General features: G+C 41.1%; 2 pseudogenes; one reads left to right on the top strand and one right to left on the bottom strand.

The window, feature by feature from the left end:
* The window catches only part of LOC129485327 (tripartite motif-containing protein 43-like), a 72,084-nt pseudogene extending 56,403 nt beyond the window's left edge, over positions 1-15,681 (top strand).
* An 11-nt stretch (positions 15,682-15,692) lies between these two features.
* LOC129485326 (cell adhesion molecule-related/down-regulated by oncogenes-like) lies at positions 15,693-23,214 on the bottom strand (annotated as a pseudogene).
* Between the last annotated feature and the right edge of the window lie 2,851 nt (positions 23,215-26,065).

Genomic DNA, 26,065 nt, shown 5'->3' with positions numbered 1-26,065 from the left:
TTTTAGAACTCAAGTCTTTTTCAAAGCAGTCTTTCTTTTCCAAATTTGAGACTTTTTCTTAAGAAATAATTCAAGAAATGAAAATACTGTGACAAAATATAGAACTTTGTGACAGTTCTTGGACACTTTAGAAATATATAACTATTACTTTCAAAAGTAATAATATAATGCACGATATTATCAGAACTCCATGGAGAGCATATGCTTCAGTGTACCAGACAGACCAATGGGCACAACAAAGATGTCAGTTGTTATGGTACTATGAGCAGCAGAACAATAGCAAAAGGGTTCTATCTAATCATTTCAACATGGCAGCAAACTTTTTATTAGGATTTCTTGCTAATATCAAATCATTCAGCTAAAACAATGTTGTTTCCTGGGAAATGATATAAAATATCAGTAAGCATGATGAAATACACTATCACTATGAAATGCAATAATTACAGGTTGAGATAAACAGGGTTTCACAGAAAGATAAAGTCTTTGTTCACAAAGAGATTCTCAGATTATTTGAATGATATTTAATAAACTTAGAGTTGACCCTTGAACACCATGGTGGTTGGGGTGCCGAGATCTCATGTAGTCAGAAATCAGCGTATAACGTTTGACTTCCTCAAAACTTAGCTATCAATAGGCTACTGTCGACTAGAAGCCTTAATGATAATATTCACAGTTGATTAATGAATATTTTATATGTTATATGTATACTGTATTTTTACACTAAAGTTATCTAAAGGAAAGAAAATGTTATTAAGAAAATCAAAAGAAAAATATATTTAATATTCATTAATGGAATACTAAATCTAATTAGTGGAAGTGGATCATTATAAGGGTTTTCATCCTCATCATCTTCATGTTGAGTAATCAGAGAAGGAGGAGAAAGAGGAGGGGTTGGTCTTGCTGTCTCAGGGGTAGCAGAAGCGGAAGAAACTCCAATTATAAGTGACTCACATAGCTCCAACCAGTGTTATTCAAGGGTCAACAGTATATATAGGTCAAAAGTTTTAAAACTATATTCTCTAATTTTCTAAATAAAATTAAACTACATTACATAAAAAAATTAATAGAAAATTTCTTGGAATTTCAGGCAGGTAAATTGGGGTGGGGGTTGCTGGAAACTATATACTAGATAAACCATTGTACTATTGGATTTCCACTTAGTTCACATATGTGATTAACACACATATGATGAGAGAGGCAGTGCTTAGAGATGTAGCAGAAAAGGTAGCGTAGGGTAGTTCAAGATGGGGCCTAGATGCATGGCTGAAGAATCTGTATGGATCATTTACTAATTCAAACATAAAATGAATACTATGAAGAGAAGAGATGAAATGAAATTACATATACATTCTGAAAGAAGTAAAGATTTCCTGATGGAAAAGTAAGAACAAATAATATTAAAGACACTCCCAAGCACTAAGAAAGAAATTGGCTCTGTGAGAAAGAGAGAGATATCATCAGCTTAATTATTTATATAATAAGTCATCTTGATGATTTAAAGGTGACATCCTTAAGGATAAAACTTATGATACCTTTTTCTTCAAAATATCAAGTGCCTATGGTGTCTTAATAAGCATTCTAAGCCAATGCAGAAATGAACAAATGAGACAGATTTTCTTGCACCTAAGGAGCAAATGAGGTCGCAGGGTGAGAAACACAAGTTGACAAGTCAAAATACAACATTGAAAAAGTGAAGCTGGCACAGTGGCTCTGGCCTTTAATACCAGCACTTCAGGATTCTGAAGCAGGAGGATCACTTGTGCTTAGCATTTCAAGACCAGCCTCAGCAACAAAGTGAGAGCCCATCTCTAAGAAAAGATAAACAAGATTGGCTGGGGTTGTGGCATGTTCCTGTATTCTCAGACACTGTCTTAGATGAGAGGATTGCTTGAAATTGGGAAATCAGGGCTGCAGTGAGCTGGTATGGCACCACGCTTAAGAATGAATGACAGAGCAAGACCCTGTTTTGAAAAAAAAAAATTGGTAGAGAAACGCACTGTGATAAGTGCTTTAGAGAAAAATACAGCAGGAAAGGAATATAAAGTATCATAGACAAAATTGATTTTTGTTTTGTTTTGTTTTTGTTTTTGAGACAGAGTCTCACTCTGTCGCCCAGGCTGGAGTGCAGTGGCGTGATCTCAGCTCACTGCAAGCTCCGCCTCCCAGGTTCACGCCATTCTCCTGCCTCAGCCTCCCGAGTAGCTGGGACTACAGGCAACCGCCACCACGCCAGGATAATTTCTTTTGTATTATTAGTAGAGACGGGGCTTCCCCCTGTTAGCCAGGATGGTCTCGATCTCCTGACCTCATGATCCACCCTCCTTGGCCTCCCAAAGTTCTGGGATTACAGGGATGAGCCACTGCACCCAGCCCAAAATTGAATTTATAATATCATGGTCAGAAAAGACCTAGTATAGAATATATTTGGGCAGATACCTAAGGGAGGGTAGAAACAAAGGCGCATTGCTATTTCATGTATTTCAGCTTTTTCCTAGATTTTAGGAAGTGATAACTACATTAAAAATATCTAAATGTAAACTGATTATTTCTCCACACCATATTTGCCCCCATTGTCTATTATGAAGCTTCTGATATAAAGGAGAAGGAATGAGAATAGAGAAAAGTGAAGCCAGATCTCAAGGTTGAGAGTAACTTACTTATGATCAGTAGAGTCTCATAATATGTATGGCAATTTAAGTATGGTAGGTGAGTGTTATTCCGTGTGAAATGAATCAAAATCTTACTGGGAATACTGAAAGTAAATACGTCAAGTTTATATGGAGACCAGAGACAAGTGCTCTGCTGCCTTTGGCCCAGACCACAAGCAACATCTTAAAGCTTCATTACTTGTTTCTCAATATAAGAGGAGAGGAGAATGTCTGCCTATTGACCTCAACAGCATCCTCCTGCAACTAATCATCCTTCATTCCCCTTGTCCCTGAATTCCCTTGACCCACCCCTCCTTCATTTGATTGGCTCTGTGTACTTGTTAGAATCAGAAGATCTGGGGGAACTGTGGCTTCTGAACATGTACACTAGACTCTACCATATCCAGCCCTGTGACCCTACAAACATGCTCAACTGAATTTTCCTCCCATAGAGATACTCTTCCTGCTGAGTTTCTCTCCTCTGCTCCTAGAGCCAAATGGCATCTCCTGTCCTATCCCTGGATGGCTTAACCCAGGAAAATTCCTGGATCCAAGAGGAGTCAGATAAAGGAACGGTGGCCTTGTGGGTGCTGAGATTCTCATAGAGATAAAGGGGATATCCTGAAATCTAGGGTTTCCTCCTTCCCTTTTCCCTCCCTTACGGCTTCTGCTGCTCCTGGGAGATTTGCTCTATCTCTCATCCAGCTCAGACTGTTGCTGGGCCTGATAGTCTTTGCATAGCCAAGGTGGTTCTCAAGGAACTCTTGTCTGCACGAGGTTTGAGCTGCTTCTCCAGAATCTGCAGCACGGGTTTCCATAGCTGCATAAAGATCTGGAGCCACTGGTAACTAGGCAGAGAGTGTTCTCATGTGTCTGACATGGCATGTCACTCCTCTCCATGAGCAGTAGAATAAATGCATGCAGATGAAGCCCTGCCATCATTACTTTGTCAAGTAGAAATACATTTCAATTTACCTCAGAGCAATATGTCCTACACTACCTTGGCCCAGGGAGGTCCCTGAGATGGAGCTTTGTAGACTTTCTCTCCTTTACCCCTTGAGCTGTGTTGAGCAATGCCAGGTAATATAGGAGGGAATCCTAAATCCTGTGGTTGCTGAGAGGCCCTTGGAAGCCTTCATCTGGAGCATGAGGAGCAGGAGAAATGTCCCTTCTGGAGTGGAGGCCGACAGTATTCTTAGATTAAATTCTTACATTAAAATAAAAGTGAATCGCCTGGGCACGGTGGCTCATGCCTGTAAACCCAGCCTTTACAAACCACTCTACTAAAAATGCAAAACAAAAAAAAAATTAGCCAGGTATGGCAGTGGGCACCTGTAATCCCAGCTACTTGGGAGGCTGAGGCAGGAGAATTGCTTGAACCTGGGAGGCAGAGGTTGCAGTGAGCCGAGATCACTTCACTGCACTCCAGCCTAGGCAAGGCAATAGAGCAAGACTCCATCAAAAAAAAAAAAAACTTCTGTTTTGAAAAGACTTTATCATCATCTATCTTAACACCCCCCGATGTCCCCTGAAATGCAGTCGGTTGAAAGAAAGGGGTTGGTCTTCAGAGATTTATATAAGGACACTTCCAGAGCCAAGCTCATTCTTCTCCAGAACCCACAGAGTGGCTTTGCATCTGGCCTTGGAGACTTCCAAAAGCTACCAGCACTGCACCCGTGAGGCTCTGATCCTTGAACTGAATTCACCTTATTTGACACCAGGCTTTGGTGAGAACATAGATATTTTTCTGAGGTAAGTACACAATTTCCAGAGTAGGAGCTACTATTAGGTTACAAACCAAAACAAACAAAATTTGGGGACTTTAATTTATCTGCAAACTTAGATTATTTTTAGATGAAATGATCTCATTTTCTGAGTTTTAAAAACAGCTCCATTTCTTTTTGAAAATTATTCTAAACATAATCCGAATGTTTACAAGCTCCATTTATTTAATGTATTTACAAAGTAACATTTTCATCATCTGTCTTGCTACATGTTCCTCAAATTAAGGTTATGATTAATTTTTTTTTTTTTTTTTTTGAGACGGAGTCTTGCTCTGTCGCCCAGGCTGGAGTGCAGTGGCGCAATCTCGGCTCACTGCAAGCTCCGCCTCCCGGATTCACGCCATTCTCCTGCCTCAGCCTCTCCGAGTAGCTGGGACTACAGGCGCCCGCCACCACGCCCGGCTAATTTTTTGTATTTTTAGTAGAGACGGGGTTTCACCATGGTCTCAATCTCCTGACCTGGTGATCCGCCCGCCTCGGCATCCCAAAGTGCTGGGATTACAAGCGTGAGCCACCGCGCTCGGCCGGTTATGATTAATTTTTTACTTAATGTATTTCTAAGTTATTTGTATAGATTGTAAGGATTTTGCAAGTTTCCAAATATCTAGTAATTTTTTAATCTCTGTGGGTTCTATAAATTTCTTATGGGTGTTGTAATTTATGTGTATAAATGTGTTACATTCTGCTGTACTAGTGGTAATGTGCCTGTGTTACAATGTATGGCTATATATAGGTACAGAGTGCATTGAATGATTCGGGCAAACATTTTTTTCTAAAAAATGGTAAAAGTCTGTTCACAAACTTCAGTCTGTCAAAGAAAGCAAGAAATTAGTATTTCTGCAGAAAAGTCTCACTGGCAATCATGCAGAAATGTCAGAAATAGAAGGATCATATATTTATACAGTGTAGAAACCAGGATTTAGGTTTTTCATTTCTTTGTTTCTTTGTTTGCTTTAGACACGGCCACCCAGGCTGGAGTGCAGTGGTGGAAATAATACTCACTATTTCCTCTACTTCCCACTTCAAGCAATCCTTCAGCCTCACCTCCCAAAGTAGCTGGGACTACAGGCACGGGCCCTCATGTTCGGCTATTATACATACATATATATTTATAGAGATAGGCCGACCTAGACATTTTGCCATGTCGCCAGTCTAGAACTCCTGAGCTCAAAACACGCCGCCTGACTTGGCCTCCCAAAATACTGTGATTGCAGGCTTGAGCCACCTTGCCTGGCCTAGGTTTTTTTTTTCCTCTTTTTTTTTTTTCAAAACATACATTTAAAACTCTGACTTACTGTCTAGTGCCTGTTATTATTGCATAATACTTACTCGTTTTCTGACTGCGTGAAAGAGTAATGATAATGCTTCCAAAGAGCTTAGAAAATATTTCTATCCTTTCTGTAGTCTCCTACAGTTTATCAATCTTTTTGTAATTTTAATTACCTGTCTTTTAAAACTGTTGTAATATTAACCAGTTTATCCCCAAATTAACAGACAGTCCAGGAACAGTAAACACGCCAGAAAGTTTTTTTGATTGAATTAACATAGCAGCCTAGAAAAACAATGATTGTTTGTTTTACCTTGGAGAAGTGCCTTTACCTCCATTTGTCTGTTTTACCTTGTAGAGTAAAGGCTAGCTTTTTCTGATTGGGTTCTAAGTATGAGTTCTGCTCTAACATTTTCAAGCAGGTTCCTTCTGGAAAAGTCACGATGGATGGTTGTTACTGTTAAATGAAAAAGTGAGAGTAGAAGAGCTTAGTTAGCTTGCCTTCTCTAAACCAATCACTGGCAATTAAGAGTGTTACTGATTCTCAGACCATTCAAGACTCAACTCTTTGATTTTACAGGTTGATGAAACCTGTGAAGCCCAAGCAATTTTGTGGACACTAACCCCTCAAAAAATCTGACATTCTTCTATGCAAGAAAATAGAGTTTGGAAAGCTGGCCCTGTGTTGATTGGAGAACAGTCACGTTTTCTTACAGAGGTCGATATCTCTTAGTGCCTTGGTTTTCTATTCTTCCTATCTCTGTTGTTGCAAATTGAAGTCTATTCTTCTCTAGAAAGAAAAGATATTATTCAATTGCAACCTGATTCAACCTTTGCATGGACCTTTGTCTCTCCAGGGTAGAAGATTAAATTCTTGTGGTTTTCTTTCCTTAGGAAAATGGACTCAGACTTCTCACATGCCTTCCAGAAGGAACTCACCTGTGTCATCTGCCTGAACTACCTGGTAGACCCTGTCACTGTCTGCTGTGGGCACAGCTTCTGTAGGCCCTGTCTCTGCCTTTCCTGGGAAGAAGCCTGAAGTCCTACCAACTGCCCTGCATGCAGGGAACCATCACAGAACAAGGACTTCAAAACCAATATTCTTCTGAAGAACTTAGTGACCGTTGTGAGAAAAGCCAGTCTCTGGCAATTCCGGAGCTCTGAGAAACAAATATGTGCGACCACAAGGAAACAAAGAAGATGTTCTCTGACATGGACAAGAGTCTGCTCTGTTTGCTGTGCGCCACCTCTCAGGAGCACGGGGCTCACAAACACTATCACACTGAAGGGGCAGCTGAGGAACACCAGGTAAGAGATAGCTCGGCGATCACCTGAAAGTTGGAAGGTGGCAGAGTTAAAGAGATTAGAAGGACGATGAGAATCATCATGGTGATTACTCCATTCTTTACTGAGTGCCAGGTGCTGTTCTAAGTACCAATGATGAAATTTTGAATAAAATATGCAACTCTACCTTCCTTCATGAAGCTTGGACCCAAACAGAGCGTGAACAAGTAAATGTCATTATTATTGAGTCTACACTTCAATGCTAAAGACATTGAAAAGCCACCAAATCTACTAGCGCAAAGAAACGTATTTTGGAAATATATTTAATATTATTGGACAAACGAGTATGGGACTAGCACACTACAAAATCTGGGGGCTAGCATAGTGGGTTCTGAAGCAGGATGTTTCCCTGAACATTAGCCAAGTTACAGGAAATCTTCACTTTTCAGTTCCCTAAACTGTTCTGCCTTCTGAATCCTCAAACTGAAAAATATCCATTGAGGATGAGCAGTGAAAAATTTGTTTTTCTTTCCCCTTTCTCATGTATTTATGTATTATATCCCTTGCTTGCGTACACCACTCAGAGTGTGGAATTTATGGTGTTTCATTTTCTGTTGTTCAACCTAGTAATTCTTTTGCAGGAGAAGTTCTTAAAGCAAATGAGGATTTTATGGAAAAAGATTCAAGAAAATCAGAGAAATCTAAATGAGGAGAGAAGAACAGCCTTCCTCTGGAGGGTAAGTATGAGACCATGTGTCCTCACGACCAGCTTGAGACAGGCATGCTGAGAGCATTTATATTAGCAACTTGAGTTGAAATTTTCATATACCAGATTTTGTCATGTGTTTATTCGTAGGCTGGAAAACAACCAGACTGTTCAATATAACAATTGTGCAGGTTTTCTGTAAAAGCTTTCAGATAAATAAAAATAGATATAAATTCTGAAGGACAAGTAGGTGCTTAAAATTAGTAAGTATTTCAGGCAGAGATTTCTGTATAAATGAATTATGTAATATTGATTAAATAGTATATAATTGAGGAATAAAGACATTTAATGGTGAATATGATGTTGTCCAGGGGCAAAAAAGCAGGTGGGATCAGTAATTTAAGAAATGTGCCTGTGCTGGTGAAATCTGACAGCAAAGGACCCAGATGATGCCAGCTCAAGTAGGACAAAATGTAACACGATTAAAAGCTGAGGAGAAGGGACAACAAATGACCGGGGGAGTGTGAGAATAAATATGTCAATATTGAGAGGAGAAACACAATGGAATGGAGATTCATGTTCTCAGAATGGCAGGGCAATTCAGAGCCTGTGGCTTTTGAGGGAAGAAAGATGGGAGACCGAAAAGAAGTAGTCGGTTTGAGAGATGGGGGTTAAATTTTTTACTAAGATCCTTTCCGTGTGATGGCTTCTGATCCTGATTATAATACACTAACAGCATCTCTACTTAGAGTGATTGTTTGGGCTGTGAAGTACAAAGGTTTGAGACTACAAACTAAGTGAATAACAAAGATTATATATATTATTGATGATAATTTAACAATCAATCATAAATTTTAGTTGTTTTCTAATGGTATTTCAGATTTAAGAGGACATATATTTAAACATTTAAATCAAAAGGGCTTTTTTGCAGGTGTTCGAGAATTGATGAATTACATAAATTTTGAAGGAAGGTCTTGCTTAACTCATCATCCTGTTTGTAAACGGTGGAAAATAAAAGCAGGAATGAGGAGGATGAATTTGTGGGTTCTGTGAGGTGGAAGTAGACCTAAGCATTTAGCCTACAAAATCCATGTCCCTACAGAGTGATGTGGTTTTATGGGCACAGATGATCAGGAATTAGTATAGGAAGCTGCATCCAGTTCTCCATAAAGGAGAAAAACAACATTTAGAGAGACTGAACGAGGAATACCAAGAGAATTTTCAGCAACTCCAGAGAAGTTGGATCAACATGGATCAAGAGTAAACACTTGAAAGAAATGTGTCAGGAACTAATAGAAATGTGTCAAAAACCAGATGTGGAATTGCTCCAGGTAAGAACCAAAAGAAAGCTTTATGGAATTGTGCAACTAGATTTCCATAGAACGTTTTCTACCACAAGCTTCCTCCTCCAGCCCATTTGATCCAAACTCTGGAAGAAAAAAATTCATGTGTAAATTCTATTTTTGTTTCCATTGATAATACAAAGAAATAAGGGAAAAACTAACATTTCCATCTTCCTCCTTTTGGGAAGTCCTAGGTTTGAAATGTTCTTGATTTGAGCCACGTTACCCTTCGGGGACTAGACCTGAAAAAGACCACATTGTAGACAGCTGCAGCAATGCACAGTCAGTAGTCACACCTTTCTCTCTCACTCAAATTTAGGATCCTGAATTTATCAGAAATAGATTATGTCAATAGGTCTTACAGGTACAATAAGTGTTAGAGATGAGAATACATTTTAAAACTGTTGCAGTGATAGTATGTGGTAATTCTAAAGTTTTCGAAACCTAAAAAGCAGATCCTCAGAATAGCAACTTGTTTGTTTGTTTTGAGACGGAGTCTTCTGTCATCCAGGCTGAAGTCCAGTGGCCCAATCTCAGCTCACGGCAACTTCTGCCTCCCTGGTTCAAGCAATTCTCCTTCCTCAGCCTCCCTAGTATCTGGGAATAAAGGTGTGCACCACCGCACACAGCTAAATTTTTTGTATTTTTAGTAGAGATGGGTTTTTGCCATGTTGTCCGGGCTAGTCTGGAACTCCTGACCTCAGGTGATCCATCCAACTTAGCCTCCCAAAGTGCTGGGATTACAGGTGTGAGCCACCTCACCCAAAAGGAATAACAACTTTCTAAAGAGGTCATTTTTTTCTCTCTCTCTCTTTACAGGATTTGGGAGACATGGTGGCAAGGTATGTTATTGGCCGTCAGTGCAAGCTGGAGCACAAGGCATGCTATGAAAAACATCAAGCTGTTTCCAACAAAGTGAAAACATAATTTACTAACACCACAATGTGTCAGTGTGATTGTGTGGGTGTGTGTGTGTACTCATGTGTTTGTGTTGTATGTTGAATGTTACCTATGCCTTTTATCAGACATTAACCTTTTCTTACTTTTCCAATTAACTCAGGGGGTTATGTTTTGAAGAGTTCAATGCAGAAGTTGCTAGAATAACGATTGCCTCTTTTTACGATTCAGAATCATAATTAGAGATCATCTATTTGGTGGCAGATAGGGAGAGAGGCATTTATCTTTCGGTGGCAGAAAGATTCCCTAAGAGCCAGAAACCCATCCTAGGATTGTGGAGGTACATTACAATATCAGAAGTGGGTTTGAATGAAGCATTTTCTGTTGGAATCTATTTCTTAAACACAGACATCAGAAACTTAACCAACTCAACCTACTTCCTTGCAGGAGTGAGCCGTGCTGCTGCACGTGCCCCAGCCTGTGAATCCAGAGCTCACTACAGGGCCCATCACTGGGCTGGTGGATAGGTTCAACCGCTTTCTAGGTGAGTGTCACCCTCTTGGTGGGATCCACATGCAATGCCTTCAATTCTGGTTTTCCATGGCAGCTTTCCCAGTGTAATGATCTTTCATCTAGAAGAAAATAGCCTGTGAATAAGTATTTATATTTATAGTTTCATTGTCATCAAACAGACAAAACTAAATAAAAGATGGTGGAATCAGCCATATAACAAATTTCTTAGAAAAGTAAAACTTGCAGAAGGGCCATTTAGGATGTAGCACCATTCATGTATGGTTCAACCGTGATACAATTTCCTGTATACAATTATTACAGGAAGTATACAGAACTGAATTAATTCAGGACATTTAAATTTCAAATTCAGTGCAGTTAATGACTGATTTGAGTGACAGTGTATTTTTAAATATATTTCAGGTGAAGTTTCATAGGATTTATAATTTTAATCATGTGCATTTTAATCAACTAAAGCATACACGAGTAACTTATATAATAATGCAAAAACTGAGAATCTGTGAACGATAGGAAAGTGATTTGTTGGTTGATGAGGCCTTAGATAGAACTCCAGGATAGATCATAATAAATCCAGCAGGTAAAAGATGTCTGTGCCTGAATCTGGCATGAAAGTCAGATAATTCTTGCAAGGAAGCTGCCCTTTTTAGAAGGCAGAGTCAGATTTTCTCTTTAAGTATGAATTGACTAGTTTAAGTGGCAGATTATAATATTTCTGGCAAAGTGATAACTTTTTTATTTGGGTCTAAGGATGGCTCCTCACCTCATCTCCTGTCCCAAGCCTCCTGCTCTGCCCTGACAGAGAAGAGACAATGAAGGTTAATTTTATTGCTATGGACTTGGCTTCAGTGCAAGAGCTTCCAGTTTTTCAGTTGTTATGAAATATTGCTAACTAGACAGAGACATGACCTTCCTCCCATTTATACTTTTGGAGTTTATAGAAATTGCGATCATTGAAGTTAAGGCGTTTACTCGTGCAGATATCCTAACACCCTTTGATTCCAACATTTTTCCAGACAGAAGTTTCTTTCTAATCTTGACCTGTGTTTTCTAGTAAGAATCTCTTTCTTATCTGAACATGAGAATTTATAAACTGCTTTTTGCTGGAACATTCTCTTTTTTCCACCGTGGAAATTTCCTTCGCATGGAAAGTAACCAATTACAATATCAGGCTGTTTGAGGATGTGAGAAGTTTGATGTATAGACCTGAATCTTTGCATTCTGACAGAACTGACAATTTTGCTGCATTGGGAGCCTGTGTCTTCCCCTCTGGCAAACACTACTGGGAGGTGGATGTGGGCAACTCTTGGGACTGGACTCTGGGAGTCTGTAAGGACTCCTCGATGAGGAAGAATAGCACAATGGTTAAATCTAAGGATGTATTTCTTCTTTTATGTGCCTGCTGTCCTGACCCATATTTCCAGGGATACCCTGGCATACGTAGACACTATGTAAAGCCCACATCCATTAGAAGTTTATAACACTATGTTTTCATGTGACTGTTTTCTTATTCCTGCAGTGCATATTTTCTGGGATAATAAAATAACCACTTGGTATATTCCCCTTGTTTGAAGTTTTGAGACAGCTACACTTTGGTTCTGATCATCTCAACACTGCCCCAACTCCAACCAAATCTAAGTGTTTTCTTGATGGTGAGCCCTGCCATTCACTCTTGGAAGATATTACTGAGAGGTGGATGTTGGACAGTGTTGGAACTGGGCTGTTAGATTTTGCAATGATTCTTGGACAATGAGAAATGACATGCTGGTTAACTCCAAGAAAATTTTTCTACTTTTCTGTGTCAAGAAGGCTACCAGTGTCATCTCAAGACCCCTTCCCCACTATTATCTCAGTATCCAGAAAGGCCTCTAGGCCAGATGGGGGTGTTTCTAGATGATGACTGTGGCATAGTAAGCTTTGTTAATGTGGCCAACAGTTTTCTCATCTGTAGCCTCTCTGTTCTTTCCCTTACCCTCTTACAACTTTGCTTTGCTTTGCTTTGCTTTGCACTCAAAGAATCAGAGATAGGTCAGTAACATGAATAAAGGTATCAGAAGCACCGACTTCTGAGAATGCTAACCTACTGACTACTTGACATTCTTTATCTTTTTCTATGAAACTTTGTACCATTTTTAAAAGTGTGGAGGTATGCATTTGTTTTGATTTTCATTAAACTACTCTCTCTTAGAATACTGCGCATGTCTTTTCTTTTATGCTGTATCTTTTCTTTCCCTTGATTTCCAAGCCAGCCCAGGTAAATGAATACGAGAGTGCGTTTATCCAAACTGATGGGTTAATGCAAGAGCACAGGTTTCTTCCCCCTGAACTGGAATTTTTTTTTCTCTGTTCCACATCTGCTAAGTCTCATTTCATCAAGTGTAAGTTCCAACATTTCTTCAGGGAATTCTTTCTTTAGCTCCCGGACTAGATTAGGCTTTGTTTTAAAGACTCAGAAAACCTTATACTCTTCTTTGTAAAACTCACAGTGTAATAGTAGGCATCTTTTCTGCTTCTCAGATTACAAGAAAAGGATTGTGTTTGTACTACACACAGGTATATTCCGAGAAAGTACACAATGCTTAAAATACAACTGATATTCATTAATTATCTGTTTGAATAAAAGAATAAATGCACAAAATAATTGATAAAAACGTATGATACAACTGTTTAAAAGCTACCAAATTTACCCCTGTATTCCTTTTCATTTTGGCTACTGAATGTAACCAAAAGCAACAGGGATACTGAGAAATATTATTTAATAAAGTTATAAATTGGACTGCTTATCAAATTGATAGGCTCAGTCAATTTTCGTTAGCTCAGGAACAAACTATCGATGGACACAGATCTTAAGAGAGTGACAATGATACAGATAAAAAGACTGAAAACCTGTAAGGTTTTAGTAATTTCACCAATGGCATCCTACAGACAGTTACCTGGGAACATGTCATTACCAGAATAGAAAGTAAGACTCGCTTTTTGCTTCAGAAAATACAGAATACTCAGAAGCCTCATTACATTTTAATAAAACTGCAAATTTATTTAGGTCTTTGAAGTTTTTAAAATACATGTGCAGTAAAACATCCTTATTATCAGAAATACCAATATTTTGATCGTGTTAATTTTGTATGAAGACTTTCCTTAAGTATTGACTGGAAATTGGTTCCAGGACTCCCCACAGATACCAAAATCCTTAGATGCTAATAATCCTCAGGTGTCCTTACATAAGATGGGGAAGTATTTGCATGTAGCCTAAGCACATCCTCCAATGTACTTTAATTATCTCTAGATTACTTAAAATACTTAATGCAATGTAAATGCTATGTAAGTAGTAGTTACACTGTATTATTTAGGGAATAATGATGAGCAAAAAAAGTCTGCACATGTTCAGTGAACAGGTAATCATTCCATTTTTTTCCTGAAATTTTTTAATCCATGATGAGTTGAATCCATGGGTGCAGAACCCATTCATAGAGAGGTCCAACTTTATATCAAATATCATATTTAATTGTGTATTTTCTAGCATTTAATCTAATTACTGGCAATATGGCACACAACAAACATATCAAGAGTTTCTGATATGTGTTTTATGAATTTATTTAAAGCAATCTAGGAATGCCTCCTTTAATGAGGATTGCTGAGGACAAAGTCTAAAAAAGGCCAACTCCATTTATAAAGAGTAACTCTGATCCAAAAGTTTAATGACAGATGGGTTGCGTAATGGGTTATTTCAATGATAGGAGTAATGCAAACATACAATTCTGTAGTCGTTTATGTTTTAATAGCATTATACTGTTTTAACCATCCTCATCTTGTATATAATCTCATTGTGTATTAGAATACTACTATTAGAGCAATAAAGAAGAATGGATAAATACGGTCAGCTTTTTGCTTTTGTTTTGTTTTGTTTTTGAGAGAGGCTCTCACTCTGTTGCCCAGGTTGGAGTGTACTGGTGAGATAACGGCTCACTGCAGCTTCAACCTCCCCAGATCAAGCAATCCTCCAACTTCAGCCTCCCAAATAGCTGGACTATAGGCTGAACTGTCATGCCTGAGTAATATTGTTCTTGCTGTTGCTGGAGAGAGAGGGTCTCACCCAGTTGCCCAGGCTTCTCTCAAGCTCCTAGCTCAAAGTCATCCTCCCACCTCAGCCTCTAACAGTGCTGGGACTATAGGCATAAGCCACTATGCCAGGCCTAAATACAGCCAATTCAACTGAAGTTTAAATTATTTGTGTTTCTCTCTCTTTCATTATAAGAATAATCTGTGTCTTAAAATGTGTTCTTGAACATGAATTACTTTATGATTGCCCCTTCATAAGAATAAGAAGTTTTAATGTTTAAGAATAATTCACAAAAATATGAAAATTCCTTCATAAAAAATGACTTGAATTAATAGAAGGAATACTAGATACAGGCAGTGGATAATCAAATTTTAAATGAATTATCTTATTCTGTCCTACAATTGTAAGAGAAAGTGATCCTCCCACCTCAGCCTCTCAAAGTACTGGGAATTGTAGGTGTGAGCCACCATGCCTGGCATAAATATGGCCAATAATTTAAACTTCAGTTTAATTGGCTGTTCTTTTAAGTTTAGGAGAGAAATATGTTCTTTTATAGTTGTGAGGACTGGATGAGATAATGCACATACAACCTCCACTGATAGGGTAGAATCTCCACCCCGAACAGCAGGTCTAGGGTTGCTATGCCCAAGTTTCTCACTGGCTGTATCTTCCATCCCTCAAGGGATAAGACAAAACACTGAGAGACACCATCCCCCTACCTACTCCAGCACAGACTTGTAGAGCGTGTGTGAGTGCTAGAGAAGCCACTGTCAACTCCTTTGCAGTGATGCAGAGATTCACCTAGGAGGACTGACAGGCCGTAAAAACTGAGAGCTTTGCTCAATGCCTCACATTAATGATTGATTTTGAATCAGTCATGAAAAGGTACATTCCCAAGGGCATCGTCAAAAACAATGGAGACCTCGGTTAGGAACATTAAAGAGGAATTTGGAATCTTTAGCATGCTTTGTACCAACAAATAAACTTCTGACAGCCAGCCAGAAGTTCACCAGAGAAAACCAGGCAAAGAGAAACCCAAGAAAAAGTGTCTTTGGATCACTAATTTCTGGAGATCTGGAAGGCTGTGTATCTGTGCCAGCCTACACCCGCTCAAGAGCAATCAAGGTGGAACACGGACAAATTTATAAGCACTCCCCAAGCTAATCACTGATTCATCAATAAAGAGCCTTTAGCCCTACTGGCTGAAGAGCTAAAGCACAAATTCTGAGTGAACACTGAGTGAACATTAAATTATTCTGTTCCAGGGAGTGATTCCTAGAAGCTAGACCTAAAAATAAAATCACAATCGTCTTCGGTGATCTGGAAGACTGACCATGCACTGTCGTAGCAGTAACCAGAGAGAGGATCTCTGAGCTGTTAGTCCGCTGAATGTGGGACATAATTGTCAACTTCCTGATCTGTGAAAACAGTCTCCAAGCCACACACACATTGAATGGTAAAGGATAAAAATCTAACTAACTAGGAAGGCTTAGCCACAACTTTTGAAATACAGATTTAGGTAGAAATAGAGGTAAATAGATATGAATATTGCTGAGTTTCATGTTTAGCTGAATTCATAGTAAATATTTATCATTGTGAATATGTTCATCTCAGAAGCCAAAAGCATACCTACTCTCAGATGAAGGTTGTATATATATATATATATATTTATATGTGTGTGCATGTATATAATATATATATATTTCAAAGCAGTCATTCATATGTATATATTTCAATTAGTAAGCTAATTTTCCAAGCACTATTTTTCATATATATATATATATATATATATATATATATATATAGTCCCAGCACTTTTAGAGTCTGAGGTGGGAGGATCACTTGAGCCAGGAGTTGGAGAGAAGCCTGGGCAACAGGGTGAGACCCTGTCTCTCCAACAATGGCAACAACAAAATTACTCAGCCATGTCAGTTCAGCCTGTATCCAGCTATTTGGGAGGCTGAGGTCGGAGGACTGCTTGATCTGGGGAGGTCGACCCTGCAGTGAGGCGTGATCTTACCACTGCACTCCAACTTGGACGACAGAGTGAGAACCTGTCTCAAAAACAAAACAAAACCAAACAAAAACAAAAAGCTGACTGTATTTATCCATTCTTCCTTATTGCTCTAATAGCTGTATCCTAATATACAATGAGATTGTATACAAGGTGAGGATGGTTAAAAGAGTATAATGCTATTAAAATTTAAATGACTACAGAATTGTATGTCTCCATTACCCTTGTTATTGGAATACGGATCCTGTCACCTTGGTAGTCAGCATAGTACCCAGTAGGTAGTTTTTAAAAAATACATCATAATCATTTATTAATGTGGAGAAGATCCTTCCAAAGACAGCTCTAATGTCTTTGTCACGCAGAGGCAGCAGTTGTCAGGAGTTCTGCTGACCAGTGCTTTAGGTGCCTGTTTAAAAGGAAGACATTCTGGAAAAAAAGTCAGGAAACTTCAGAAAATAAACAACAACAACGACAAACACCTTTTCTTCCAAAATAAGTATTTTCTGACACTCACACCTTCAGGCTGTTGCCCCTGTTGGAAGTGAGAGAATGACTAGTTTCTGGCAGTGTGACACCATGAGCATGCTCGTAGGCTAATGGGGCAGAGGGAAGAAATCTCTCCAAGAGAGGCTCCCGGCAGCCCTCCCCTTTTTTCTTCTGAAAATGTGTATCTTTCTTTTCAAGCCACGACTTCAAGTCTTACTTTGTTCCTACTCTTAGAAACAGTCAAAAAGAGCCCCATACCGGCCATTTTATGAATCAATGTAATTTTAAAGCAGAGGGATACTAAAGCATTATTTGTCTCTCTGGCCTGGTTTCCTTTTCCGCATACTGCAATCACTCAACTACATCTTACACTCTACCATGTCCACGACACTGCTTATTACTAGTGACTAGAAGACTGAACATCACTTGTGCCCACGTGCAGATAGAGAGAATGTTGTCTGGTCACATCACCACTTTAGTGGAAGGCACTCTTTTAAAATTCATCAGTCAGGTCTGCTATTATAAACGGTAGTTGACTTAAAAGTGTTCTCAGAGGCCGGGCGCGGTGGCTCACGCTTGTAATCCCAGCACTTTGGGAGGCCGAGGCGGGCGGATCACGAGGTCAGGAGATCGAGACCACGGTGAAACCCCGTCTCTACTAAAAAAATACAAAAAGTTAGCCGGGCGTGGTGGCGGGCGCCTGTAGTCCCAGCTACTCGGAGAGGCTGAGGCAGGAGAATGGCGTGAATCCGGGAGGCGGAGCTTGCAGTGAGCCGAGATTGCGCCACTGCACTCCAGCCTGGGCGACAGAGCGAGACTCCGTCTCAAAAAAAAAAAAAAAAGTGTTCTCAGAAAGTCTGATAATACACTATTGAGAGACGGTTTTCCATCTGAAAACCTGACTGCTGGCAACTTTCAATTGGCCCCTGCATTTCCTCTGCGCTGAAGCAGCCAAGAGATGGAATCATTTGCATGAGGAGTTCTTACTGCCACTACAGTTGTTAGAAAATTTGGAATGATCCCTCTGCCCTCCAGGTGATTGAAAGCTATGCAAAACAAGGTTGTTTCTTACTGAGAGCAAGGAAGCAACGGGTAAGAAAACTTTTCAGGCATAAATAATATAAAAGGGCACACATTTTAAGACACATTCACATGACATTATACTGCAAAAAAAAAATAAAGAATGATTTCCTCCGATTTGAATTAAGATCCTTCACACAGTTCACTCCCAGGCCTGTTTTGTGCAGTTCGTTACAGGCTTGAAGGCAGTAGATGACTGGTTGTTTGCACATCCTCCGGTTTCCTGGGGCGGCTGGAGGGCCCCTGAGGGGCTGTCCAAAGGAACACCAGGCGGAGGCCATGTTGTCTTTTCAGCACGGTCCTATGAGATAGGTGGCAAAATAAGAGGATTCCAATGTAAATTGTTGCTGTCCGTTTCTGAATAGACACAGCTGTCTCCTCTGCTGAACTCTTCTGGATTTTCTGTGCGAACGCAGCTGACATCGTTTTTATTATCCTGACAGCACTTTTTTCCTCCTCTGTAATAACAAACTTTGTGGATGAACCAAAATCACCAAAAACTGCCACGGATACTGTTACAGGGCCACTCAAATTAATACCAACGCTATTTTTGGCAAGGGATTGGTAGAAACCCAAAAGAGAGGAATTAAGAGAAAGAATTGTCAAAGTCCCCTGATGAATCTTTATATGTTCCATGTTTCTATCCTACTGTTTTCCATTATGCAACCATGAGCTATGAGTGGTCACAGGTTTGGCAGAACAATGTAGTTCTACAGGTCCACCACGTTTCTGGACGGTAGAGAGTGACTCAGAAGTAAAATAAGGTGCCAAGTCTGAAATCATGGAAGAGCAGAGAATCATGACAGTAACATACAGCAGTGTCCATAGGGGTCCAAGATTCACATGCAGAGCGCCAGATTACAGAAGCAGGCAAGGCAGGCTTCCGGAGCAAAACCCAGGCCTTGATTCACTTTCCAAGGTACTACAGTTCAGGGTAATCAGACGCATTCCTTAACCTTGACTCCTTTCTGCTTACTAAAGACTTTGATCAGTCTTCATGCTGTCCACAGGGAGTCTCCAAAAGTCAGAGTAACAGTTGGCTTACATCTTCAGTGATTCAAGTCTGCAAGGTGTATATGATTGTGCTTCGGGGGGGAAAGCAGAGAAGCCACTTTCTGTACTTACAGTGGAGTTCACTTCCGTGCTATAAACATCACCGCAGTCCTGCTTGTAATAAAGTCCAGACTAGCAATCTGCCTTTGGGTTGAGCTGTTCTCCTACAAGATAAGCTGTTAAGTCATGCCTTGATTTTAGATCTCTCGGCCGGGCGGGCTAAGCATCCAGAGTTCCTGTGGGGCCGCCGGCTGGGAAAGCCACCCTCAGGTCCTTCCCTCGGTCGCCCGCAGCGGCTACTATGGTGGCGGCTGCTATGGTGGCGGCTATGGCGGCAGCGGCTGTGATCCGAAGGGGTCCCTCCACGCACCACGCATGGCAGAGGAGGGCGCGGTGTCTTGCAGGCCGGGTCGCAGGCGCTGGGTAGGTCAGGTGGGCACTGGATGCTGGTTCTTCTGGCACCTTGACTCTGGAGCCCGGCATCAGGGCTCAGGGTAGGGGACCTGGGGGGCGCCCCCGCGGCAGCGCTCCTCCAGGCGGAGGGGAGTGGACAGGTAACCCGGCGGGTTCAGGGCTGCCTGGAGCACGCCAGGAGCAAGAGGAGGGATCCTGTGAGAGACAAGCGAGGCTGGTTGTAGAGTCCGCCTCCAATAAGTAGTTTTTTAAGCCCATCCCTCTCCCTCCACTCACAAGTAGATCACAGAGTCTATTTTGCCCATACTGATGTCTGTTTGTGTTCTGTGCTTAGCTCCCAATAATAAGTGAGAACATACAGCATTTGATGTCCTGATCCTGCATTAATTTGCTTAGGATTACAACCTCCGGTTCCATTCCCATTGCTGTAAGAGAGTTGGTGTGCCCAGAGTAAAGTCCTCCATTTAAGCTCCCATTCACAATTACACTGACTCCATTGAGAACCCTATGGTGAAGGTGGGAACAGCCACTGCTGAGACCGCCATGGCTCAGTAAGCCTCCATGAACACTTCCATTTATCTCATTTGCTCCTGAGAGAGTGGTGTATTATTACATCATCTGCCCATTAATATCTGATCCTTGATAGAGGTATCCTGGAGCGTCATATTTCTGTATGATATTCTGCTGGCGATTCTTCCACAGGCACGTTTCAATGAAAACCATAAGAATGAGGCCCAAGACACCCAGCATAGAGCCAAGGATCAGATATAACATGTCACTGCTTCTGTCAGGGCTGGTTGCTGGCCTCGCATTTCCTTCACTTGCTGAGGAATTCAGAGGGGTACTCAAGCTTTTCGGATACTCAGAAACTCCAGGAGCATATTTCACTTTAGTCTCGCAGATCATCACATTGCTAAACTCACTTTCTTCTTCACTGGAGCACTGCATTTTTTAATGCCATAGGAAGTTTCTGACAGCAGATGGCCAATCATTTGCCGCTGCTTTGAACCTTCTGTAACATCCTTCTTATAAGCATTGTCGTTGTCATTATCTGTGGGTCAGTAATAGACACAAAAGAATGGAAGTGTTATTCTTACTTCATGGAATGTATGTTCACATTAGCACAATCTGAGTAAAGCTGACAGCCTCCGTGTATACAATGTGAAGTCCGTTATTGCACAGTTGGAAAAAAGTGTGTGGAACCCAGTCACCTGATAAGGATGAGACGCTGATCTCTGAAAACTCTCTTCATAATGGTTGATAGCAACGACCCAAAATTTGTATGTTGAACCTGGCTCTATACTACAAACTTGCAGAGACATTTTGGAAGGAAGGATATGTTCAGCTGCCACCAGCCAGTCACTGGTCCTCATCCATTTATATTTGACCTTGAAGGCAGCGATTGAAGAATTCCCAATTGCCCAAGGAAATCAAGTGACATAGACCAACGTCTCTGATGCAGTGGAGATAATCAGGTGATCTGGTGCCTCTGGAGCGCCACTGTGCCTAGATGAATCTGTAAGCACCACTCCAAAATTGTTGTTTGCAGCTTCTGAAACAACAGGATACTTGGGGTTGCCTACGGGTTGAGACGACGTCTAGGTGTTTTTTGATGACGCTGTTTTTTCTTTGCTGGTTCAGAAGGTAAGCATGGCAGGTGGGTTTTCACTTGGATCACTTCTTGCTACCATCAAGAGTTCATAAAGACCAGATGGCTCCATTTCAGCTAAATGAAGCTCACTTTCACTTCCTAGGATTCAAACCCTGTGCCAACTTCCCATCACATCAACTTCATAGTCCAGATTTTGATACTTCACAAAATAAGCATTGATGGGCAGTCCACTTTCCTTGTCTCCCCTCCACACCAGGTTGGATGTATCTGGTATGGGGATCTGTAGGGTTTCATCTTGGTGGGGGCCTCAGGAACAGAGATACCACTGGCATTTTTCTCTGATGTTTCTAGAAACTGCACTGAGATGTACTTTCTCTGGAAATGAGCTGAATAATACAGTTTCTGAAACATCTCTTATTTTTTTTTCATTATTCTGAGTAGCAACAGAAAGTACGACTATTTCTCCTTTTGTTTGTTTCAAAAAGAACAACCATGAGAGGTGGTTCTGCCTGAGTGGTACCATGTTCATCTGTAGCTTCACAGATGTTTTTCTCCACATGCTCCTGCAACACAGCCTGAGTATGGAGAGAGCTCAAGCCAGCTTGGGACATGATGAAGTAGACAGGCTCTAGGTCCAAGATTCCAGGTCTTGGTAAGTTTGACTTTTGGGATTTAGATCTAAGGACATCAGAGAGATGGCTGGTTATCAATCCATGGCTGTCATACCAAAAAATGACCGGACCCAACAGCCTGGTGGCATTGAAGGACAGAGCAACAAAGTCTCCATCTACCACTCCTGTGCTTGCTGGTGTCAAAATTATAACTTGCTTGAATCCATTGCCTTTTTCTATTTCAAGTCTTCCAACAGACTGCATAAATCCCATCTCATTATCTGCTAAATACTGGTGTAGCCTAGTATCTTGCATAATAACCCCAATGAATTTCAGTCAATTTCCTGCAGTTCAATGTCTTGAGGAAGGATGATTAGGCCGTGCATTATGAAACAAGTTATGGTTGGCAGCTGGGTTCCTACAAACATCAGAGATAAAGTGTTCTGTGGAAAATAGAGACACTGTCTGATCTTGTAGTCCCTTAGAGTAGGAGCATGTTAATGTACATTAACCATGTATGCCACATATTTTACATCTCCAGAGTTGTCTCCCGCCATGCAGGAATCGTTTCCAGAGTCCACTGGGTCAATGCTATCTATGGCAAGATGAGAATACAACCTTCTCCAGTTGCTTCCCGGGGCAATATCCTGCCTGTTCTTTAGCCAACACACTTGAGGAGCCAGGACCCCACTAAACACACACTCCAAAGGTACAGGGCTATGTGAATGAACAGCTAATATCTGTGAACGAGCAGGGGAAGAATGCCAAAATCATCTGAAGAAAGGTGACTCACAAGGAGCTTTGGCCAATGGGTTCAACTTTTAATTCATGTGTGGCCGGATTATAAGCTGCACATTTGTATGATCCCTTGTCCTCTAAGGATACATTCAAAATCTAAAGATGTACTTGTGGAGGGTTTAAGTGATTCTTTGTGGAATGCTTCAGCCTCTTCCCCTGGATTTTAGCGCACACCTCAGCTTTGGGGTTACTCTCTGGTACCCTGCAGCCAATGAAACCAGCACCTTTATCATTTTGCTGTAATAAAATGCTTTGTGGATGAATCAAAATCACCAAGACCTGCTGTGGATACTGCTCCAGGGCCACTTACAACAACATTGACCTACTGTTGAAAATGCATTGGCAGTAACCCAAAAGGGAGGAGCTAAGAGAAAGAAATTGTCAAAGTCTCCTGATGAATCTTAATATATTCCATGTTTCTATTCTATTTTTTTCATTATGCGACCTTGAGATGTGAGTGGTCACAGGTTTTGCAGAACAATATAGTTCTACAGGTCCACTACGTTTCTGGATGGCAGAGGGTAGCTCAGAAGTGATATAAGGTGCCACGTCTGAACTCCCAAAAGAGCAGAGAATCGTAAGAGTAATAGTCCAGATGGTGGTGTCCATAAAGGGCCAAGATATGGATGCAGAGCGCCAGATTATAGAAGCAGGCAGGACAGGCTTCAAGAGCAAAACCCAAGCCTTGGTTCATTTTCCAAAATACTGTAGTCCAGGCTAAGCAAACACATTCTTTAACCTTGACTCCTTCCTGCTTACTAAAGACATCCATCAGGGACAGTCTTCATGCTGCCCACAGGGTGTCTCCCAAAATGAGAGTAACAGCTGTCTTACATCTTCAGTGATTCAAGTCTGCAAGGTGAATACACTTGTGCTTGGGAGGGAAAGCAGAGAAGCCACTTACTCTTCTTAGCCTGGAACTCACTTCAGTGCTAAAAGCACATCATAGCAGTTCTGCTTGCAATAAAGTCCAAACTAACAATCTGCCTTTGGGTTGAGCTTTTCTCTTAAAAAATAAGCTGTTAAGTCATGCCTTGATTTTAGGTCTCTCCACGGGGCCGGCTAAGCATCTAGCGCTCCCGTGTGGCAGCCAGCTGCGAAAGCCACCCCTGTGTCATGCCCTCCGGTGTGAGGCAGCGGCTGTGGTGGCGGCTGTGATCTGAAGGGGCCCCTTCAGGCCAGGCATGGGGCAGAGGAGGGTGTGGTGCCTCCCGCGCCAGGGCAGTAGCGCTGGTGGGGAGAGCGGGCCGCGAGGTCCCATCTCTCCTTGCACTGAATGACCTCAACAGGGAACCAGGGCTCAGGGGAGGGTAACTGGGTTGGGGGTGGGGTGCGGAGTGACAGGACCCATCACTGTGGCAATGCGACTCTGAATGGAGGCCTGCCTACAGGTAACCAGGTGGTCATAAGGCCCAACAGAAGCAGGAGAGGAGCAGGAGGAGGAGCGATCCCAGAGAGAGACAGGCAAGGCAGGCTGCAGAGACCGCCCCCAGTCGGTATTTTTTTAACCCCTCCTTCTCCCGCCACCCTCAAGTAGTCCACAGAGTCTACTTTTCCCATATTGATGTCTATGTGTGTTCAATATTTAGCTCCCCCAAGTAAGTGAGAACATACAGCATTTGGCTTTCTATCCTGTGTGAATTTGCTTAGAATTAAGGCCTCCAGCTACATCCACATTGTTGTAAAGGATGTGATTTCATTCTTTTTACGACTGTATAGTATTCCATGGTGTATATGTAGCATATTTTATTGATACAGTCTACCATTGATGCACTCCTGGGTTGATTAGGTCTGTGCTATTTTGAATAGTGCAGCCATCAACATAGGAGGGTATGTATCTTTTCAGTAGAATGATGTATTTTCTTTTGAGTATATACTCAGTAATGAGATAATTGTATCAAAAGGTAGCTCCGTGTTCAGTTCTTTGAGAAATCTCCAGACTGTTTTCCATAGTGGGTGCACTAATTTACATTTCTTGCTCTATGTTTAGTTCACAAAATTTCTACTAGACTCAGCTCAGGGCTGCGGCCCTGACTGCAGCAGGTGCTGGGGCTTCCCTAAGTCGATACTGTGCACAGGTAAAGAGAGTGCTCAGATCCCAGGGTTGTGAGAAGAGAAGCAGAGGAAGGAGTTAAGGAGAGGGCCACATTTGGATGCCCTGAGGAGGGATGACAGGCAGATGTAAGGAAGGTGGTACTGTGCTAGTCACTGGTGACATCCTCCTGGTTCCAAAATCTCCTGGAAGGCAGGAAGCCTCACAATTCCCAAGCATGCTGCAGTTCTGGAGGGCACAGGGCTACTATTCTTCCCAGCGTGACCCTCTTTTCTCGCAATAAACATGGACTCTGAAGCCAGAAGTCAAAATGAATTATCTTCCACCCACACAACGCTTAAACCTTCGATTTATGATTGAATTACACACACACACATGCGCAGGCACACACAGGCATCCGTCTCTGTAATAAAACGTCCTTAGCTAATGCTAGACAGATCTGTGATCTGTGATTATCTCTACTCTTTTGGGCAACAAGAATAGTGAATTGATTGACAAAATTGATTGACTCCTGGAAAGTAGTGTAAAAATCTAATATACATGTAATACACATGATGTACTCCCCTTGTGACATTAGCAGCAACATTCCCCTAGAGTATTACAAATAATATCAGAGGGGATGTACACACCTAATTTACATAGCTTGTAAAATGAGGAGCAGCATCTGCCTAAGATATTATGAATAATATCACAGAATGTGTACACACATGGCTTATACCCCATGTGATGTTAGGAGTTACATCCTTCTAGTATGTTAGGAATAATACCACAAAAGTGTTCACACATGGATAACAGCGTATGTAATATTAGGATTAACGTGCCTCGAAAATATTACAAATAATATCACAGGGGGTGTGCACACGTAACGTACATGCCCTGTGACATTAGGAGTACATTTCCCTGACACATTACGAGTAATATCGGAGAGTGTACACCTTCTGTGACATTTGGAGTAATGTCCCCTGGATAGTACAAATAATATCACAGGGTGTACATCCCCTGTGACCTGAGGTGTAATATCTTTCTTGGATAATGCAAATAACATCACAAAATGTACAGCCCCTGTGGCATTAGGAGTAACATCCACCTATGGTATTAGGAATAATATCACAGGAAGTATACCACGTGTGACAGTAGGAGTAACCTCCCCCAAGGATATAACGAACAAATACAGAGGATGTACACGTATTGTGACATTAGCAGTAACATCCATTAAGGATATTATGAAAATTGTCATATTGTGAACACCCCCTGTGATATTAGGAGTAACATCCCCCTACATTGTTGGGAACAATATCACACGGTGTACATTCCCTGTGACATTAGAGGTAATGTTTCTTTAGGATATTATGAATAATATTACAAGATGTACAGCCCCTGTGATATTAGGAGTAACATTTCCATAAAATACTATGAATAATATCCCT

This window comes from Symphalangus syndactylus, chromosome 6, assembly GCF_028878055.3.
Source record: "Symphalangus syndactylus isolate Jambi chromosome 6, NHGRI_mSymSyn1-v2.1_pri, whole genome shotgun sequence".
Classification (NCBI taxonomy): Eukaryota; Metazoa; Chordata; class Mammalia; order Primates; family Hylobatidae; genus Symphalangus; species Symphalangus syndactylus.
This window is presented reverse-complemented; position numbering and strand designations above follow the sequence as displayed.